At 31.8% G+C, this 7,024-nt stretch overlaps 1 non-coding gene and 1 pseudogene across 1 annotated transcript; both read right to left on the bottom strand.

Annotated features, from left to right (window-relative positions):
- Positions 1-7,024, bottom strand: part of LOC132169179 (GDSL esterase/lipase At1g09390-like) — a 9,194-nt pseudogene continuing 2,170 nt past the window's right edge.
- LOC132173208 (small nucleolar RNA U3) lies at positions 4,828-5,036 on the bottom strand. Its single transcript, XR_009439299.1, has one exon. It is a non-coding gene; the product is annotated as a small nucleolar RNA U3 (small nucleolar RNA).

The following is a 7,024-nucleotide window of genomic DNA, read 5'->3' as shown; positions in this document are numbered from 1 at the left end:
TTAATGAAAACAACTAAATGATAAGGGCGATTGAAAGTAGTTGAAAGATCAGAATTCCACCGTAAAAAATTTTAAAGTTTAGGGAAGATATTGAAATATGCTTGAAGTTTAGAGGGAGTATAACTTAGTCAAGTTTTTTCCATAAATATATCACATGCTCTAAAGACAGGTGTCAATTTAATAAAAGAGATGTAATAGGAAAACTTTGTCCAAAGAGAATGAGTTGTATATGATCATACCATAATCAGCAGAATTGCCATTGATGAGATTGTATTTGATGGCATAAATATCAACGTAGACAATTATGGCATTCTTCATTTCAGATCTGAGGTCTTCACACAGAGCTTGCAATTGTATGTTGAATGCTTTTGCAGCATTTCAGAAACTCAAGGCATCCATGGTTATCAAAATCACTAGAATTTGTGCCTCTCATTGCAAGTTGTTGGGGAAGACAACCAAGTGGCCCAGTGTTGTGCACCCAGAAATTCATCCCACCATTTTGGTATATACTCTATATTTGGATTCACAAGAAATAACGCAACACATGGTTTGAGAATTTCAATCAAAGGACAAAGTTTTCTTTTAGATTGGGTTGAAATAATTTTTCAAACTCGAACTATTATTAAATTGACATGTTCTTAGAACATAAGATTTTTAATTGGACATGAAGTCTATAAAACCGTTCACATGTGTCCTTAGACACATGTCAATTTTTAATAATATGAGTCCTTGAAACTTGTCAGTTTAATAAATTAAAGTTGAAGGAAATTTCTTGAACCCAATTAGCTATTTTTGTTTCGCTGTAAAATATTTCCTAGAAAAGGTTTTTCCTATTTTGTGTATTTGACACCTCATAAATATTGAGCAACCTCAAAATGTTTTTCAATTGACCAAAGAAAATAATCTTTATGAGGTGTAAAACGGTTTACGCTTCTCATTTACATAAACTATTTTTCGTTGCTCTCCCACAACCCAGGTAAGCAATTGTGATAGGGTTCCTTATGGGGCTTACATGCTTGAACACCTGCTCGGGCAGGTGTGCCTAACGAGGGCCTTTTCATAATTGCCTATCCAAATTACAAGCAATATGAGCAAGCAGTTGCACTGGATCTCAATTCTCACACACTCTCTTTCTCCACATCACCTCTTCGCCCCCTTTTTTCTTTTTCTTTTTTTCTTTTTTCTTTTCTTGTAGCTTCTCAGATTATATCAAATATAAGAAATATTTGGCCCCGAATAATGTTTTTCAAACCATTTTTAGGGTTATAAATAAATAACATAAAATAGTAACTTTTTTAATATATATATATATATATAGCTGAAAAACATATTTTCCGACAAAAAATATTTTTAATTAATAGCATAAGAAAATGTGAAAACTCAACTCACCCGTATAGCATTCTTTCTTTGGTTGATGAAGGAGGGAATTCTTTGGATAACTTGTTCATATGAGAAATAAAAGAATGAACCGGCAAGATCATTTTGTCCCATGTCAATCATGTAGAGTGCATTCTTGAATTCCTCCTCGTTAACAAAACCTTTGTGACCTAAATGAAGATTTTGCATTAGACATTTCCATTAATTCATTTAAAATTGAAAGAGAAATCTCTATCTTGGTCCCTGAAAAATACATGAAATTTTAATTTGGTTTTTGAATTTTAAAAAAGTTATAATCAAGTCTCCAATTAACTCAAAAAGATGTTTATCTAAGTGAAGAATGAATTTCATTATAATTAAGGTAATATTCTATTGTTGAGGTTTTCGATTTCATTTGAGCAAATATGACTTGCGTATTCTAGTATATTATTATTTTATGTGCTAACAATAGAATGATGTAAATATAATTTTTTCTTTAAAAAAAAATAATAATAATTGAAGACTTGATTAATTAAAATTTTATGAGTACGAAGAAAACTTGGATTCTAAGAGAAAATTTTATATAAGGATCTGACATAAACTAGGTTCTTTGTAGCCTACTTCTATTGGAGGGCACAAATGAACTTGAAAAATTACCTTTTGATAGTAGCTCTAAGGAGTCAGCTCGAAAACGAAGAAACTGAAGAACTTGAACATTCAAGCTGAAAGGAATCAATTCAGATAGAGCAGCTGAACCACTTAAAGCAAAGTTAGCTCCATTTGTGAAATTTGGCCTCAGGGATTCTAGGTATGGGGTCAAATAACCAATTTAATTTCAAACTTACACCTGTAAAACAAGCAAATTAACTACTTTGAAAAAATAAAAATGAACGCTTACATGGATTCATAAATTAGAACTCATTAGATTCTGTTTGAGTTTAGTTTCAATTCATTGGGATTGAGGCATGTGTTCTTTGTGTCTTGTTATAGGATATTCCCATTTCAACGGATCCAATTCCAACTAAAACTGGACTTAAGTCAAACCCAAACTTTGAGTCCAATTTCAACTTGTTGGAACTCGGACATGTCTCTCTTGTGTCTTGTTATAAGAACATGACGCATGTCCCAGTTTCAACTAAAACTGGACCTAAGCCAAACCGAACTTAGAACTCAATGGATTCGGCTTAAGTTCAGTTTCAGATTGAGACATGTATCTTTTGTGTCTTGTTATAGGTTGCAGTCTCAAAGAATTCAGTTCCAAATGAAACTAAACCTAAGCCAAGCCCAAACTCAACATGGTGCTTAGACTTCTCCACATAAATCTTCTTTTTATTTTTTTGATGTAACATAAATAATATTTACTTGTTGTAGAGATAAAAGAAAGCATATAGTACTTACAAAGGAAATCAATTATCAACCGTCCATCGCATAATCGACCTGATGGGTGATGGAAGTAGGTACGTCCATTGGGAGGACCAAAATCGTGTCCAAGTCCCGCAGCAAAACCACCAGAATCAGAATTAGCTAGAGTCACCAAAGTTGAAGGTTACTGGATTTATTTTGCATTTAGAATGAACAAGGAGGGGAAGAGAGAAAGACACAAGTACTATAAAAACTATTTGGAGTGGAAAAAGAAGAAGCCTCCCTTCTTTTGCAACCATTTTCTTCCTTAGAAGTGAATACCTGATCAATGCTAAGTATGGCTCTTAATAATCTATCCTTGAGGGCATAGGACGATTCTTTCGCCATCCGATGCGTTAATTTACCTACTAAAATATTGCCTGTCTCCACCTATGACGCCTTTGTGATACGTTTCTTATTTATTTTTATTAGGTTTACTAATAAGTAACAACTAACCATTGTTAAGAAAAATTTAGAATATGTAGTAATTACTCAAGGGTCGGGGCTCTTTTGTAGCTTTGGAAAAATAATAACAAATAAATAATTAAGGGAGGTTAGATGTCCAAAATGTGATGCTTGACCAATGGTCATTACATAAAAGGCTTATGTTCTCTTATGTTAAATGAAAAAAAAAAAAAAAAAAAAATCAAAGTTTTATTTCCCTCTTCTTTTTTTTCACAAAATTCATACTCGATACAAACTCAAAACATCTCTAATGGGTTTTTGAAATTTAGAAAATCCATATTTGAGACGTGTGACACCATAACTTACATCCTGAAAAAAATAATAATAATAATAATAATAAAAAAATAATGCCGAATCAACAATTAGTAAATTTATGAGGGGACAATGCAACGTTAATGTATGAGCATGAATAAGTTAAAGGTGGAAATCTTGGTTAATATAAGTTTTTTACTCCGAGAGTTACAAGCTCAAACAAACAGGCAAACAGCCTTTAACTTTCTCCAAAATGATTTTGTGTTGTAAGATGTTTCGAAGGGTCAATTTCGGTATAGGCCTTATATAAATTTAGAAAATAATAAAGAATAGTGGAATACATTTGCTTGCAAATGACAACGGCATGTACGCTAGAATTATATCATCTAACAATAAATATTAATTTAATAAATTAGATGAGGAAAACTTTATTCATTTACTTTGGGGTTGAGTAACTTTTGCATGATATATTATGATGTCATTGTTTAAATTAAGTTAGAACATACATTATATATATATCCCCTTAATTGGAGAGCCTAATTACCGACCGCCTTATAGAGAAAAATATTATGAACGACTATCAATACAATCGTTCGAGGGAATTAGAAAACTATTGGAGGGCCTAGCTACCGATAGGCTTCCCTATGACCAGCTACCGAAAAGCCTAAAAGGTTTGATGGCCCACAACCTAGACAACCAATAAGGATCTGAGTGCACTGTTTCTAAGATATAACATTAAATAACTTATTCGCTCAACTAATATAGTTTTTACTAAAAGAGTTTGTGTGCTCGTCCAACTTAACCATAAAAAGATTAAGTTTTAGTTGCCAGAATCAAGACGTAGATCAAGGGAAATGGAATTATTGGAGGGTCTAACTAATAACAATCCACCAAAGAGTTCAAAAAGTCTGACGAGCCACAACTCAAACAACCAGCAAAGATTCGAGTGCATATCTTTTAAGATAGAACGTCCAATAACTAACAAAAAATGATAAGGATATCAAATCTTTTACTAAGACATGAATATTAAAATGATGTGAAATTTATTTATTAGAAGAAAAAAAAATCAACACAATTAATCAAGAGAAATACCACGGATACCAATGAATAAGATACCCATCACTTAGTAAAAAATTTAGAACCCTTAACTAATTATTCATTATATCAATTCAACTAATTATAATTTTTACTAGAAGAGTTTGTGTTTCTGTTCCGCTGAACCCCAAATAAAAATTATTTGATGGAATAAAAAGATGAAAAGATTTTTGAATTTTTATTTATTTATTTGTAAAAGAAGTAAATAATATTATTTGGCTTTCTCAAATAAAAGTTAAAAGTGACAAAAAAGATGGAAATCTGTCAGACAGCTGTACGACCATCCCAGCCACTGATGGTTGAGAACGATCCTCTACTGCATCAATGGCCCAAGGACCACGACGCTGTCACTCACGCTCTGATCGCACGGCCATGGTTCATCAACCAGATTTAGGTTCCTGTCTCCTTAGAACTCAAGGATACAGAGGTACGAGCCTATAGAACAGATCCTGTTCAAGTAAGGTCGTACACTTCAAAGCAAGAATGGTGCTATATAAATAGCTTTTCTATTTCGTAACTTTTCGATGTGGGACGCGAGCGCTTCGTTAGGTTTGTCATTTAGGTTACTGTAAAGCACTATGCGTGCACGGTGCATCCCCTATATATATATATATATTACTATAAATCGGCTTTGTGCATCTCAAGGGATGGATCTTTTCTATAGCTTTGGAAAAATAGTAAGGAATAAATAATTAAGAGAGGTTAGCATACTAATTAAATATATTTTCTTTTATTAGTTTAATATTTTAGAACAAGCGGGAATTTAACATTGTATTAAAACATAAGTTTTGAAATGTGTTAACCTTCACTTATACATGTGAGTAAGAATGTTGAATATTAATTAAATGATTAAATTTATTATTTCTTATTACCTTAAAGTTTTGAGAGAAGTGGCAATCTAAATACATGTCCAAGATGCGATGCTTAACCGATGGTTATATATAAAGCTAAACGTCCTTACATCTTGTGTGCAAAAGACGCAAATTGAGAATGTCACATTAACAATTGAAAACGTATGACATCTTAGATTGCGTCATGTATACATAAACCTAAGCTAAACTAACAACTAGTAAATTTGTGAGGGGCCAATGCAATGTTAATGTATAATCTAAGTTTTTTCCTTTTTTATTTTTTTCTCTAAAGTTACAGCTAACAAGGTCTTTGATAAAGAGATTCCAACAAATAGGCCTTTTACTTTCTCCAAATGATTTTGTGTTGTAGGATGTTTCTAAGGGTCAATTTCCGTAGATCTTAAATTTAGAAAATAATAAGAAGAGTGGAATAAATTGAGTGTTGTTATTACTTGCAAATAACCACCGCCTCATCTCCTCCTATAGGTATTTCTTATATATATATTAGGTTTAATTACCTTTTGCCCCTATGAAGTACGGCACCTTGACACTTTCTCCCCATGAACTACCAACTATGATACTTGACCCCATCAAACTACTATCTTATAACAAAAAGCCATCTTCTGTCAGTCAAAGGGGTTAAAATTGACGGTCAACGGTCATGTGCAAATCATGTCTCATTTTAAATTTTTTTCTTCCACTTTTGCCTTCATTTTAAATTGTTTTCTTGTATTGGATTAGGGTTTAGAAGGGTATAAGCATAATTTTCTCGGTTTGAAGTGAGGGCAAAAGTTGAAGAAAAAATTTTAAATTGAAGACGTATGACATCCTAGATTGCGTCATGTATACATAAACCTAAGCTGAATCAACAATTAGTAAATTTGTGAGCGGCCAATGCAACGTTAATGTATAATCTAAGGCTTCTTTTTTTTTTTTTTCTAGATTTACAGCTAATGAAGTCTTTGATAAACAGATTCCAACAAATAGGCCTTTTACTTTCTCCAAATGATTTTGTGTTGTAGGATGTTTCTAAGGGTCAATTTCCGTAGATTTTAAATGTAGAAAATAATAAGAAGAGTAGAATAAATCGAGCGTTGTTATTACTTGCAAGTAACCACTGCCACAGCTCCTCCTATAGATAGATCTTTCTTTTAAAAAATATATATATAAATATTAATTTAATAAATTGAGTTAGAATAAAACCTTATTCGCCACTTTTGGGTTGAGTAACTTTTGGCAGAGATTATAATGTAATTGTTCAAATTAGGTCACAACATATGTTTTAAGGAATTTTTTTTTTCTTGACAAGTAAAAACCAAAGAAGAAAATCTAAAAACCTTGACCTTTGAAAAACTAGAAACCCTAAACCCTGCTCAATTTTTTTATTAAAAAAAAAAAAAAAAACTCATATTATTAAGTATAATGAATTTTGGGTTGGGTGACACTATGCCTAAAATTTAATTCACCGTTTGTTTTTATTAAATATTTTTTAAAAGATTGATTGAATTATTTATTCTTATTATTGAATCACTACAAAAATGGTGATAATTTTTTACCAGGAGTTTTTGACGTGTCAATGGTATTGACACGTCAAAAACCTCTTT

The sequence above is a fragment of the Corylus avellana genome, chromosome ca2 (genome assembly GCF_901000735.1).
Source record: "Corylus avellana chromosome ca2, CavTom2PMs-1.0".
Classification (NCBI taxonomy): Eukaryota; Viridiplantae; Streptophyta; class Magnoliopsida; order Fagales; family Betulaceae; genus Corylus; species Corylus avellana.
Note: the sequence above shows the minus strand (reverse complement) of the source record. Positions and strands in the feature narration are given on the sequence as shown.